Raw genomic sequence first — 15,993 nt, 5'->3', positions numbered from 1 at the left:
ACTTTGCTTTCCTGCCAGAGTGGAGAAGGTCCCATCACCCTGCCGTCTGAGGCTGGTTCTCATTCTTGGTGGGGTCTGCCAGTGTGGTTGTGCAGGGCGGGCACTGCACAAGGGTGCTTAGCCAAGGTGCCAGCAGGAACTGAAATCCAACCCATCTTTGCTTTCCAAGTCCTACCCCCTGGCAAGAGATGCCCAGACATGCGTGCCCTTTCTAACTCATCCACCCAGAGTGGACCATTTTTCAAATTTGAACAAAAGTATCTTATAGGCAAGTAGGAAACCTGGCCCCAAGCTCAAAATTTCAGACACTTCTGCTTTTTCAGAGCCCTTTCTCATTCGGTTACCTCTTTATTAGCCTCTCCTTCTCTACCAGGTTCTACTGTCAGTTCACAGCTGTCGTGGCAGAAGACAACATTAAAGAAAATTGGCCAACACTTGGAAATGAGGCAAGAAAATTACTGTGTTCTTTCAGTGCTGGGTGTTGCCAAGCAGTTGCCCCATTCCGCATTATCTGATTCTCTAGAAACTGTACACTGTCCAGTACGGTAGCCATCAGCCACATGTGGCTATTGAGCACTTGAAATGTGGCTGGTCCAAACTGAGATGAGCTATAAGTGTTAAACACACACTGGATTTCAAGGATTTAGTAAGAAGAAAAACGTCAACTATCTCATTAATGTTTATGTTACACATTGTATTAGTTCCCTACACCTGCAACAAAGTACCACAAACGGGGTGGCTTACCACTGTAGACACTTATTGTCTCATAGTTCTGGGGTTTTGAAGTCCAAAATCAAGGTGTCAGCAGAACAATGCTCCCTCTGAAACCTACAGTGAACCCTTCCTCACCTCTTCCCAGCTCATGGTGGTGGCTGTCGATCTTCAGCGCTCCTTGGTTTGGAGCTGCATCACTTCAATCTCTGCCTCTGTCATCACATGGCCTTCTCCCTGTACGCCTGTATCATCACGTGGAATCTGCTTGTCTTAGAAGGACACCAGTCATTACTGAATGAAGGGCCCATCCTACTTCAGTACGACCTCATCTTAACTAATTACATCCGCAAGTAATGTATTTCCAAATAAGGTTACTTCAGCATACCTTAGAACAGGGGTCCTCAACCCCCGGGCCATGGACCAGTAGCGGTCCATGGCCTGTTAGGAACCGGGCCGCACAGCAGGAGGTGAGCGGCAGGCGAGTGAGTGAAGCTTCATCTGTATTTACAGCCGCTCCCCATCACTCACATTACCACCTGATCTCCACCTCCTGTGAGCATTATGGTGAGTTGTATAATTATTTCATTATATATTACAATGTAATAATAAATAGAAATAAAGTGCACAATAAATGTAATGCGCTTGAATCATCCCGAAACCATCCGGCGCATCCTGGTCTGTGGAAAAATTGTCTTCCATGAAACCAGTCCCTGGTGCCAAAAAGGCTGGGGACTGCTGCCTTAAAACTTCAGCATATCTTCTGCGGTGACATAATTCAACCCACAACACATGTTTAAATGATACTATGGTGAACACATTGAGTTAAAGTAGATAAAATGAGTAATTGCATATGTGGTTTACTTCAGGGCTCACACTGTATTTCTTTTGGACAGAGTTGCTTTAGCAGTGTTTACGGTAGTTACTATTGATCAGGCTTCTTTACAACTCTGAAAGCATAGATGCTAACCCTAAAAACCAAGTGACCGATGAATTTTTATCCTGTAGAGAAGTAAATGAAAAGATGAGAACCCAAAGCTTACGGATTTCTTTTACATGTACTTTAGCAATCATCTTATTCCAACATTCTTTCTTTCAAGTGACTATAAATATTTCTGCCTCATACTTTTTTGAACTCTCCTTACCATCTTGCTGGTTCCCTCATTTCAAGGAGTTAATTAAATCTTTGACACATGCTCACTTTATGGAAAGTTAGGTTTTCAACATTTTGGAAATTATATTTTGACATGGGGATTCTGAAGATAATGGAGTCTGAAAAGACTTCTTTTTCTTCCCATCCTCACTCCAGGCTATTGCCTTTCCTGAGTAAGAGCTGGTTCCTGAGGAAATCACCGCTGTGAGACTCCTTCCCTCCTGGACAGTTGTTAACTAGTGAGCAGTGCAGGGGTAAGAGTCAAAAGTAGCTGCACCAGGGAAAAACTGGGCTTTCAGGATCTATAGACTCGGCATGAGTTGCTGAGCCTTCCTGAACTTTAAAGTGCCAGGAAGTTTCTGGCATGGTCTGAGCTACCCACCCTCAAGTCTGGAAGAGTTCAGAGAGACCAGGGAACAGAGAAGCCTCCTTTGGATGTGTTGGCAGGGGGCCAACAGCCTCCCATGGATTACAGGTCTTCAGGGCCAGAGACCCTTTTCCTCTGCCCATCTTTAAAGACACATCTCAGCCAGAGCTAAACCCTAAGGAGCAGACAGCAAAAGATAACAGCCCAACCGAAGGACCTCAGAGGAGGATGAGGTAGAACAATCAGACCACATGGCCACGGAACAGAACTGCAGCTGGAAGAGACCAATTAACACCTGAATTTTAAAAATGATAGCAGGCTATAAGAGACAAAAGCCCGTCACAAAAAGATTTGAAACTTAAAAACAAGAACTTTGAGCTTAAAAAAAAAACCCACAGATGAACTAAAGGAAAGGATGTCACTTTTGAGCCCTGAATCAGAAACCTGGAAGATCAAGTATAAGAAATATCTTAAAGCTTAGAGAAGAAAGACAACAAGATAAAAGTCATGAAGGAAAAAAAAGATAAAAGATTTAGAGGAAAGATCCAGGAAACCTAACATGCAAAGACACGAGTGCCAGATGGAGACAAAACAAGAGTAGGAAATGAGGCAAAAATTAAGCTCAGACCAGAAGAAAACTTCCCTGACCTGAGAAAAAGTCTGGATAGCCTGTACAGTCCATGGAGACAAAAGGACTGCTGGCTAAGTAATTATTCACATGATAGGGTAGAAGAAAGATACTCAAGGATATGCAAGAACTCACCATCATCGTGGTGAGCCGGCAGACAGATGACAATGTGTGTGAGCCACAAAATAGCTGCTGTTTCACCTCTGCCTTCAAAATCTCCCAAAAGAATCTCTCTTGAGGCCCACACTAACAAGAAATATATACATAAGAGAATTTGTAAAATGTTGCTCAGCCTAGCCAAGTTCACGTATTTCAAAGCCACTACAACCAGCTAAGGCTGAAAGAAATTAACAGATACCGTTAGCCCCATCCTCACCGAGTGGTTTCTGGTCAATGAGTGGTATGAGGGCTTAGCTATTTCTGCCCAATGAGGGACTCCTTTCATGGGCAACTGTTGCCTCAGAGCTCCCTTGTCAGCCTGGCAGAGACAGTATTAGGTGTACATCATGATGTGATGGCTCCTCTGCCCAAGCCTGCATCCTGCCATTTCCTTTCACAGGTGTTACTATACCATAAATCTGTCTCAGCATCTGCGTCTCAGAAATTCCAACCCACATAAAATAATGTTAAAGCAGCTATTATAACTATGCTCAAGGACTCAAAAGAAAATATGCTTCAAAAAACTGAACAGGGCTTCCCTGGTGGCGCAGTGCTTGAGAGTCTGCCTGCCAATGCAGGGGACACGGGTTCGAGCCCTGGTCTGGGAGGATCCCACATGCTGCGGAGCGACTAGGCCCGTGAGCCACAATTGCTGAGCCTGCACGTCTGGAGCCTGTGCTCTGCGGCGGGATAGGCCGCGATAGTGAGAGGCCCGCGCACCGCGATGAAGAGTGGCCCCCACTTGCCGCAACTGGAGAGGGCCCTCGCGCAGAAACGAAGACCCAACACAGCCATAAATAAATAAATAAATAAAATTTAAAAAAAAAAAGATTCAACTTTAAAAAAAGAACAAATAGGGAATTTCAACAGATGAATAGAAACTACAGAAAAGAACCTAATGAACATTCTAGAACTAAAAATTACAATACCTGGATTCATTTTCAAAAGTTCACTGGATGAGTTTAACAAGAGACTGAAGGTCACAGAGGAGTAAATATGCTGGAAGGTAGATAGAAGTTATCCGATCTGAAGAACAGAAAGAAAAAGACAAAAAAAAAAATTTAACAGAAACTCAGGGATCTGTGGAGCAATACTAAAAGGTTTAACGTATGTATAAATGGAGTCCCAGAAGGCAAGGAGAGAAGGGGACAAAAAAAAAATTTTTTAAAGAAATAATGGCCAAAATTTTCCCATTTAGGTGACAGTTATAAATTTACAGAGTCAAGCTCAACAAACCCCAAGCAAGAAAAAATACCAAGAAAACCACATATGGATATATCACACCAAACTGCTGAAAATCAAAGACAAAATATCATGAAAGCAGCCAGAGAAAAATTACACGTGGCAGGGAGCAGTGATCTGAATGACTTCTGACTTTACATCAGACATAATGGAGGAGAAAACACAATAGAATAATGTCTAGAGTGATGAAGGAAAAATTGTCAACCCAAAATTCTAAATCCACTAAAATATACTTCAAAAATGAATGTATTGCTGCATAAGAAATTACTGCAAACTTGGTGGCTTTAAAACAACACGTTTATTATCTCACATTGGGTCAGAAATGAGAGCATGACTCAACGGGGTCCTCTATAAGGCTACCCTCAGGGTGTCAGCCGGGGCTCAGTCCTCATCTGGAAGCTTGACTAACAACAATGAATCCTTTTCCAAACTCACTTAGGTTGGTGGCAAAATTCATTTCTTAAGGTCTGTAAGATGAGGCCATCCTCAACTAGATGCTGCCTACAATTTCTTGCCCTGGCAGCTTGCTTGCTCACAGCCAGAAAATGAATGAGAACCTCTAGAGTCAGCTAGCAAGGCAGAGTCTTTTACAATGTAACATAATCATGGGAGTGGCAACCCATCACCTTTGCCATATTCTATCGGTTAGAAGCAAGTCACAGGTCCCGCCCACACTCAAGGGGAGGGGCGGGGTCCATAAAGGCATGAACACCAGAAGGTGGGGATCACTGGGAGACACCTCAGGGTCTGTCCACCACAATGAATGGGAAATAAAAAACATTTTCAAATGAATAACAACTAAGATAATTAATTGCTGCAGACCTGCACTACAAGGAATACTAAATGAAGTTCATCAAGTGAAGTGAAATGACATAGATGGAAACTCATAACTTCAAGAAGGAATGACAATCCCTGGAGATATTAAATATGTAGGTAAATATAAAACATTAGATTCATCTTAATATCTAAGAAGAATGCATCTGACCATTTAAAGTAAAAATTATACCATTGTAGGGTAGGTTCATAATGTAATATGTATGATAAATATAGCATAAAGGTTGGGGTGGCAGTAAATTATTAAATTTTGTGTGAAATGGTAAAAATATTAAATCTAAGTAAAACGTGGCCAAAGTTCAGAATGAATAGTGTAACCACTAAGCAACTGCTTTAAAAAATGCAAAAATATATAGCTAAAAAGTCAATTAATAAATTAAAATGGAGTTCTTAAAATTATTTATTTAACCCAAAAGAAGACAGAAAAAGTGGAACAGAGAAACAATACATACATATATATATATATATATATATATATATATAAAGACAGACAAATAATAAAATTGTGAACCTATACCAAATCATATCCATAATTATAGTATCTGTAAAAGACTAAACACTCCAATTACTGGGCATATACCCTGAGAAAACCATAATTCAAAAAGAGGCATGTACCACAATGTTCATTGCAGCACTATTTTCAATAGCCAGGACATGGAAGCAACCTAAGAGTCCATTGACAGATGAATGTATAAAGAAGATGTGGCACATATATACAATGGAATATTACTCAGCCATAAAAAGAAATGAGGGACTTCCCTGGTGGCGCAGTGGTTAAGAATCCGCCTGCCAATGCAGGGGACACAGGTTCAAGCACTGGTCCGGGAAGATCCCACATGCCGTGGAGCAACTAAGCCCATGCACCACAACTACTGAGCCTGCGCGCTAGAGCCCGCGAGCCACAACTATTGAAGCCTGCGTGCCACAACTACTGAAGCCTGCGTGCCACAACTACTGAAGCCCAAGTGCCTAGAGCCTAAGCCACCGCAATGAGAAGCCGACGCACCGCAACAAAGAGTACGCCTGCTCACCACAACTAGAGAAAGCCCGTGCACAGCAATGAAGACCCAACGCAGCCAAAAATAAATAAATAAAATAAATAAATTTATTTTAAAAAAAAGAAATGAAATTGAGTTATTTGTAGTGAGGTGGATGGACCTAGAGTCTGTCATACAGAGTGGAGTAAGTCAGAAAGAGAAAACAAATACCGTATGCTAACACATATATATGGAATCTAAAAAAAAAAAAGTTTTCTCATGAACCTAGGGGCAGGACAGGAATAAAGATGCAGATGATATAGAGAATGGACTTGAGGACATGGGGAGGGGGAAGGGTAAGCTGGGATGAAGTGAGAGAGTAGCATTGACATATATACACTACTAAATGTAAAATAGATAGCTAGTGGGAAGCAGCTGCATCGCACAGGGAGATCAGCTTGGTGCTTTGTGACCACCTAGAGGGGTGGGATAGGGAGGGTGGGAGGGAGACTCAAGAGGGAGGGGATATGGGGATATGGGGATATATGTATACGTATAGCTGATTCACTTTGTTATACACCAGAAACTAACACAACAATGTAAAGCAATTATACTCCAATAAAGATGTTAAAAAAAAAAAAAATTAACCACTGAAATTGCTTAAAATAGTGGGAAGTAGAAATATGTTAGAAATTAGTATACACTAATTAATGTATGATTAATACATTAGTAATTGTTTAATGGTAATGTTTGTGGTCCTAATTAATAAAAAAAATTGGGGGAAAAAAATTAACAGATAATGTCAGAATGGATTAAAAAACAAAAACAAATACAGAACAGGCTATATTCTGACTACAAAGCACACTTTAAATATAATAATACAGATAGATGAAAGGAAATGGATGAGAAAAGATGTATCATACAGCACACAATTGGGGCATAAAAAGGCTGGAATGGGGGCTATGTTATTTCAAATAAAGAAGACTTCAAGACAAAGAGTATTTTAAGAGATTAAAAGGGACATTTCATGATGGTAAAATGGTCCATTTTCATCAGGACACAAAAATTTATAATTACATCTAATGATAAAGCTTCAAAATGCATGAAACAAAAATTGACAAAATCTAACACTCCTCTCAGAAATTGACAGAACAACTAGACTTTTTAAATCATTACAAATTTAAAAGACTTGAACAGTGCCATAAACCACCTGGATCTGATTTAAATTTATAGAACACTATACCCCAAAATAGCAGAATACACATTTTTCTTTTCAAATGCTCATAGTACAATTCACCAAGATGGACCATATCCTGGGCCATAAAACAAGTCTCAATAAAATTAAATTGAAGTAATACAGAGTGCATTTTCTGTCCATGATGGAATTAAATTTTAAATCATTAGCATTTAGACATATAGAAAAAAAACAAATATTTGAATATTAAGCAACAAACTTATAATCATTGAGTCAATGAAGAAGTCATAAGGGAAAATTTAAAAAATTTTTATATGCATAATAAAAATACAATACATCAAAATTTGTGGGATGCAGCTAAAGTGATGCTTGGTGGGAACTTCATAATCTAAATATTTATACTAGAAAATCAAACAGATGCAAAATAAATTACCTAAGTTTCCACCTCAAGAAACTAGAAAAATAAGAGCAAAGCAAACCCAAAGGAGGTAGAAATCAGGATTTTTTTTAAGAACAGAAATTATCAAAATAGAAAATAAAGAAAATTAACAAAGCCAGAAGCTGGGTCTTTGAAAAGATCAATAAAATTAATAAACCCCTAGTCTGACTGACCAAGAAGAGATAAAACACAAATTACCAATATCAGGAATGAAAGAGGAGACAGCCTTACAAATCCTACAGATATTTAAAGAATAATAATAAAATATCATAAATGACTTTATACTAAAATTATTTAGACAACCTAGATCAAACAAACGCCTTGAAAAATACAACTTACCAAAATTGATATAAAACAAAATAGAAGATGTAAATAGCCACGTATCTAATAAGAAATCGAATCAATAATTAAAAACCTTCCTACACATCCACACAGAAAATCTTTCCCACAAAGAAAACTTCATGTGGTTTCACCAGTGAATTTTATTAAGAAGGAATTAACTTCCATCTTAAGAAAACTCAGAAAATGGAAAAGAACACTTCCCAACTCATTTTACGAGACCAACATAACGCTGATAACAAACCTGACAAAGAAATTCTTTTAATGTCGGACCCATATCCTTCATGAACATAGATGCAAAAATTCTTCTTTTGTTTTTTAAATTTATTTATTTTATTTATTTTTGGCTGCATTGGGTCTTCATTGTTGCACGCAGGCTTTCTGTATTTGCGGCGAGCGGGGGCTACTCTTCGTTGCAGTGCGCAGTCTTCTCATTGTGGTGGCTTCTCTTGTTCCGGAGCACGGGCTCTAGGTGCACGGGCTTCAGTAGTTGTGGCACATGGGCTCAGTAGTTGTGGTGCACGGGCTTAGTTGCTCCGCGCATGTAGGATCTTCCCGGACCAGGGCTCGAACCTGTGCCCCCTGCATTGGCAGGCGGATTCTTAACCACTGCACCACCAGGGAAGCCCCTAGATGCAAAAATTCTTAACAAAATATTAGCAAATAGAATCCAATAACATATAAAAACTAAATGCATCACAACCATATTGGGTGTATCCTGGGAATCTCAGCTTGGTTCAACATATGTAATGCCGATCAATGTAATTAACCATATTAACAGACTAAAAAGAAAAACAAATGACTTACTTAAATAGATTCAGGAAAACTATTTGAAAAAAATTAATCAACAGCTATTCATTTGGAAAAAATCTTCTAGCAAACCACAATTAAAAGGAAATTTCAACTAATTAATGGCATCTTTAAAAACCCTGTTAACATTATACTTAATAGTTAAATATAAACCCTGTTAACATTATACTTAATAGTTAAATATTGAATAAATATTCCCCCTAAGATTTGGGATAAGGCAAGGATATCCACTTTCACCACTTCTATTCCACACTGTACCAGAGGTTCTAGCCAGTGAAGTAAGGCGAGGAAAAGAAGTAAAAGGTGTACAAACTGGAGAAAGAAGTAAAACTGTCTTTGTTCACAGATGAGTGATTGTTTACATAGAAAACCTTAAGAAATCTAAAAAACATCTAGAACTAATAAACTAGAAAACTCGTAGAAACAAGGACAATAAACAAAAATCAATTGTATTTTTATATTCTAGCAATGAAAAATTGGAAAGTGAAATAAGAAAAACAATTTCATTTACTCTATTGTCAAAAAACATTAAATACTCAGAAATAAATTTAACAAAAGACCTTACCTCTACAATAAAAACCTCTACAAAAAAGCTACATTAAAAACTACAAATATTGGACTTCCCTGGCGGTCCAGTGGTTAGGACTCCATGCTTCCACTACAGGGGACACAAGTTTGATCCCTGGTCAGGGAACTAAGATCCCACATGCCACGCAGTAGGGCCCCCCCCAAAAAAAAGTACATACACTGAGATAAATTAAAGAAGATCTAAACAAATGTAGAGATATACCAAATATATCAATTGGAATACTCAATGTTTTTAAGTTGTCAGTTATCTAAAAATTTCATGCAATCCCCAAAATAATCCAATCAGTCTACTTCATAGAATTTGACAAACTCATTCTAAAATTTATATAGAAATGCAAAGGACCTAGCAATATCCAAAGCAATCCTGAAAAAGGACAAATTAATGGGAATTCCCTGGCAGTCCAGTGGTTAGGACTCAGCACTTTCACTGCCATGGGCCTGGGTTCAATCCCTGGTCAGGGAACTAAAATCCCGCAAGCCGGATGACGCAGCCATAAAAAGGACACATTGGGGGCTTCCCTGGTGGCGCAGTGGTTGAGAATCTGCCTGCCAATGCAGGGGACACAGGTTCGAGCTCCGGTCTGGGAAGATCCCACATGCCGCGGAGCAACTAAGCCCGTGTGCCACAACTACTGAGCCTGTGCATCTGGAGCCTGTGCCCCGCAACAAGAGAGGCCCCCACAATGAAAGGCCCGCGCACCGCGATGAAGAGTGGCCCCCGCTTGCCTCAACTAGAGAAAGCCCTCACACAGAAATGAAGACCCAACACAACCATAAATAAATAAATTAATAAATTAAAAACAAACAAAAAAACAAAAAAAACAAAACAAAACAAAAACAAACAAACAAACAAAAAAAGGACTAATTGTGAGAAGACTGACACAACTTGACTTAAAGACTTATTATGAAGCGACAGTAATCAAGGCATTGGAGCAGTGGCATAAGGACAGACAAATAGCTCAATGGAACAGAGTAGAGAGCTCAGGAATATATCCTCATTTATAGGGTCATTTGATTTTTGATGAAAACAACAAAACAATCCAATAAAGAAAGGAAATGTTTTTAACATATTGTTCTAGGACAACTGGATATCCAATATGGAGAAATAGTGACCCTCAACCCACACCTCCTCACACCTTGTACAAAAGTTAAATCAAGGGCTTCCCTGGTGGCACAGTGGTTGAGAATCTGCCTGCCAATGCAGGGGACACGGGTTCGAGCCCTGGTCTGGGAAGATCCCACATGCCGCGGAGCAACTAGGCCCGTGAGCCACAATTGCTGAGCCTGCGTGCCTGGAGCCTGTGCTCTGCAACAAGAGAGGCCGCGATAGTGAGAGGCCCACGCACCGCGATGAAGAGTGGCCCCCACTTGCCGCAACTAGAGAAAGCGCTCGCACAGAAACGAAGACCCAACACAGCCATAAATAAATAAATAAATAAATAAATAAATAAAATTTAAAAAAAAAAAGTTAAATCAAGGTGACTCAGGGACCTAAACATAAAAGCTAAAACTATGAAACTTCTAGAAGAAAATGTAGACCTTCTTCTCAACTAGAGGCTAGACTTCTTTGGCAGGTTTCTTAGGGAGGACTTAGAAAGCAATAATCGTTAAAAAATCATAAAGAATAACCATGAAACAAACACTTATAAATTAGACTTATTCAAATTTAAAACGTCCACTCATCAAAAGACACCTTTAAGAAAATAAATACAGCAAAGGGCAGACAGCAGAAGCAAGAAGAACTACAATCCTGCAGCTTGTGGAACAAAAACCACATTCACAGAAAGAGAGACAAGATGAAAAGGCAGAGGGCTACGTACCAGATGAAGGAACAAGATAAAACCCCAGAAAAACAACTAAATGAAGTGGAAAAAGAATTCAGAATAATGATAGTGAAGATGATCCAGGACCTTGGAAAAACAATGGAGGCAAAGATCGAGAAGATGCAAGAAATGTTTAACAAAGACCTAGAAGAATTAAAGAACAAACAAACAGAGATGAACAATACAATAACTGAAATGAAAACTACACTAGAAGGAATCAATAGCAGAATAACTGAGGCAGAAGAACGGATAAGTGACCTGGAAGACAGAATGGTGACATTCACTGCTGTGGAACAGAATAAAGAAAAAAGAATGAAAAGAAATGAAGACAGCCTAAGAGACCTCTGGGAAAATGTTAAATGCAACAACATTCGTATTATAGGGGTCCCAGAAGGAGGGGAGAGAGAGAAAGGACCCGAGAAAATATTTGAAGAGATTATGGTCGAAAACTTCCCTAACATGGGAAAGGAAACAGTCACCCAAGTCCAGGAAACGCAGCGAGTCCCATACAGGAAAAACCCAAGGAGAAACACGCCAAGACACACAGTAATCAAATTGGCAAAAATTAAAGACAAAGAAAAATTATTGAAAGCAGCAAGGGGAAAACAACAAATAACATACAAGGGAACTCCCATAAGGTTAACAGCTGATTTCTCAGCAGAAACTCTACAAGCCAGAAGGGAGTGGCATGATATACTTAAAGTGATGAAAGGGAAGAACCTACAACCAAGATTACTCTACCCGGCAAGGATCTCATTCACATTCGATGGAGAAATCAAAAGCTTTACAGACAAGCAGAACCCAAGAGAATTCAGCACCACCAAACCAGCTCTACAACAAATGCTAAAGGAACTTCTCTAAGTGGGAAACACAAGAGAAGAAAAGTACCTACAAAAACAAACCCAAAACAATTAAGAAAATGGCCGTAGAAACATACATATCGATAATTACCTTTAACGTGAATGGATTAAATGCTCCAACCAAAAGACACAGGCTTGCTGAATGGGTACAAAAACAAGACCCATATATATGCTGTCTACAAGAGACCCACTTCAGACCTAGAGACACATACAGACTGAAAGCGAGGGAATGGAAAAAGATGTTCCATGCAAATGGAAATCAAAAGAAAGCTGGAGTAGCAATACTTATATCAGATAAAATAGACTTTAAAATAAAGAATGTTATAAGAGACAAGGAAGGACACTACATAATGATCAAGGGATCAATCCAAGAAGATATAACAATTATAAATATATATGCACCCAACATAGGAGCACCTCAATACATAAGGCAACTGCTAACAGCTATAAAGGAGGAAATTGACAGTAACACAATAAGAGTGGGGGACTTTAACACCTCACTTACACCAACGGACAGATCATCCAAAATGAAAATAAATAAGGAAACAGAGCTTTAAATGACACAATAGACCAGACAGATTTAATTGATATTTATAGGACATTCCATCCAAAAACAGCAGATTACGCTTTCTTCTCAAGTGCGCACAGAACATTCTCCAGGATAGATCACATGTTGGGTCACAAATTAAGCCTCAGTAAATTTAAGAAAATTGAAATCATATCAAGCATCTTTTCTGACCACAATGCTATGAGATTAGAAATGAATTACAGGGAAAAAACATAAAAAACACAAACACATGGAGGCTAAACAATATGTTACTAAATAACCAAGAGATCACTGAAGAAAACAAAGAGGAAATCAAAAAATACCAAGAGACAATGAAAACACGATGATCCAAAACCTATGGGATGCAGCAAAAGCAGTTCTAAGGGGGAAGTTTACAGCTATACAAGCCTACCTCAAGAAACAAGATAAATTTCAAATAAACAATCTAACCTTACACCTAAAGGAACTAGAGAAAGAAGAACAAACCAAACCCAAAGTTAGCAGAAGGAAAGAAATCATAAAGATCAGAGCAGAAATAAATGAAACAGAAACAAAGAAAACAATAGCAAAGATCAATAAAACTAAAAGCTGGTTCTTTGAGAAGATAAACAAAATTGATAAACCATTAGCCAGACTCATAAAGAAAAAGAAGGAGAGGACTCAAATCAATAAAATTAGAAATGAAAAAGGAGAAGTTACAACAGACACCGCAGAAATACAAAGCATCCTAAGAGACGACTACAAGCAACTCTATGCCAATAAAATGGACAACCTGGAAGAAATGGACAAATTCTTAGAAAGGTATAACCTTCCAAGACTGAACCAGGAAGAAACAGAAAATATGAACAGACCAATCACAAGTAATGAAATTGAAACTCTGATTAAAAATCTTCCAACAAACAAAAGTCCAGGACCAGATGGCTTCACAGGTGAATTCTATCAAACATTTAGAGAAGAGCTAACACCCATCCTTCTCAAACTCTTCCAAAAAATTGCAGAGAAAGGAACACTCCCAAACTCATTCTATGAGGCCACCATCACCCTGATACCAAAACCAGACAAAGATGTCACAAAGAAAGAAAACTACAGGCCAATATCACTGATGAACATAGATGCAAAAATCCTCAACAAAATACTCGCAAACAGAATCCAACAGCACATTAAAAGGATCATACACCATGATCAAGTGGGGTTTATCCCAGGAATGCAAGGATTCTTCAATATACACAAATCAATCAATGTGATACACCATATTAACAAATTGAAGGAGAAAAACCATATGATCATCTCAATAGATGCAGAGAAAGCTTTCGACAAAATTCAACACCCATTTATGATAAAAGCCCTGCAGAAAGTAGGCATAGAGGGAACTTTCCTCAACATAATAAAGGCCATATATGACAAACCCACAGCCAACATTGTCCTCAATGGTGAAAAACTGAAACCATTTCCACTAAGATCAGGAACAAGACAAGGTTGCCCACTCTCACCACTATTATTCAACATAGTTTTGGAAGTGTTAGCCACAGCAATCAGAGAAGAGAAAGAAATAAAAGGAATCCAAATCGGAAAAGAAGAAGTAAAGCTGTCACTATTTGCAGATGACATGATACTATACATAGAGAATCCTAAAGAGGCTACCAGAAAACTCCTAGAGCTAATCAATGAATTTGGTAAAGTAGCAGGATACAAAATTAATGCACAGAAATCGCTTGCATTTCTATACACCAATGACGAAAAATCTGAAAGTGAAATTAAGAAAACACTCCCGTTTACCATTGCAACAAAAAGAATAAGATATCTAGGAATAAACCTACCTAAGGAGACAAAAGACCTGTATGCAGAAAATTATAAGACACTGATGAAAGAAATTAAAGATGATACAAATAGATGGAGAGATATACCATGTTCCTGGATTGGAAGAATCAACATTGTGAAAATGACTCTACTACCCAAAGCAATCTACAGATTCAATGCAATCCCTATCAAACTACCACTGGCATTTTTCACAGAACTAGAACAAAAAATTTCACAATTTGTATGGAAACACAAAAGACCCCGAATAGCCAAAGCAATCTTGAGAACGAAAAATGGAGCTGGGGGAATCAGGCTCCCTGACTTCAGACTATACTACAAAGCTTCAGTAATCAAGACAGTTTGGTACTGGCACAAAAACAGAAATATAGATCAATGGAACAGGATAGAAAGCCCAGAGATAAACCCACACACATATGGTCACCTTATCTTTGATAAAGGAGGCAAGCATACACAGTGGAGAAAAGACAGCCTCTTCAATAAGTGGTGCTGGGAAAATTGGACAGGTACATGTAAAAGTATGAAATTAGAACACTCCCTGACACCATGCACAAAAATAAACTCCAAATGGATTAAAGACCTAAGTGTAAGGCCAGACACTATCAAACTCTTAGAGGAAAACATAGGCAGAACACTCTATGACATACATCACAGCAAGATTCTTTTTGACCCAGCTCCCAGAGAAATGGAAATAAGAACACAAATAAACAAATGGGACCTAATGAAACTTAAAAGCTTTTGCACAGCAAAGGAAACCATAAACAAGACCAAAAGACAACCCTTAGAATGGGAGAAAATATTTGCAAATGAAGCAACTGACAAAGGATTAATCTCCAAGATTTACAAGCAGCTCATGCAGCTCAATAACAAAAAAACGAACAACCCAATCCAAAAATGGGCAGAAGACCTAAATAGACATTTCTCCAAAGAAGATATACAGATGGCCTACAGACACATGAAAGAATGCTCAACACATCATTAATCATTAGAGAAATGCAAATCAAAACTACAATGAGATATCATCTCACACCGGTCAGAATGGCCATCATCAAAAAATCTAGAAACAATAAATGCTGGAGAGGGTGTGGAGGAAAGGGAACACTCTTGCACTGTTGGTGGGAATGTGGGTTGATACAGCCACTATGGAGAACAGTATGGAGGTTCCTTAAAAAACTACAAATAGAACTACCATACGACCCAGCAATTCCACTACTGGGCATATACCCTGAGAAAACCATAGGTCAAAAAGTGTCATGTACCACAATGTTCATTGCAGCTCTATTTACAATAGCCAGGACCTGGAAGCAACCTAAATGTCCATCGACAGACGAATGGATAAAGAAGATGTGGCACATATATACAATGGAATATTACTCAGCCATAAAAAGAAATGAAATGGAGGTATTTGTAATGAGGTGGATGGAGTTAGAGTCTGTCATACAGAGTGAAGTAAGTCAGAAAGAGAAAAACAAATACAGTATGCTAACACATATATACGGAATCTAA

At 38.7% G+C, this 15,993-nt stretch overlaps 1 long non-coding RNA gene across 2 annotated transcripts in view; it reads right to left on the bottom strand.

Moving 5' to 3' along the window:
• LOC132348875 (uncharacterized) overlaps nucleotides 1–15,993 on the bottom strand; it is a 153,337-nt gene that overhangs the window by 106,336 nt on the left and 31,008 nt on the right. The gene's annotated exons all lie outside the window — the stretch shown is intronic.

The sequence above is a fragment of the Balaenoptera ricei genome, chromosome 15 (assembly GCF_028023285.1).
Source record: "Balaenoptera ricei isolate mBalRic1 chromosome 15, mBalRic1.hap2, whole genome shotgun sequence".
In the NCBI taxonomy this organism is placed as follows: Eukaryota; Metazoa; Chordata; class Mammalia; order Artiodactyla; family Balaenopteridae; genus Balaenoptera; species Balaenoptera ricei.
The sequence above is the reverse complement of the archived record's forward strand: the minus strand, read 5'-3'. Positions and strand labels throughout refer to the sequence as shown.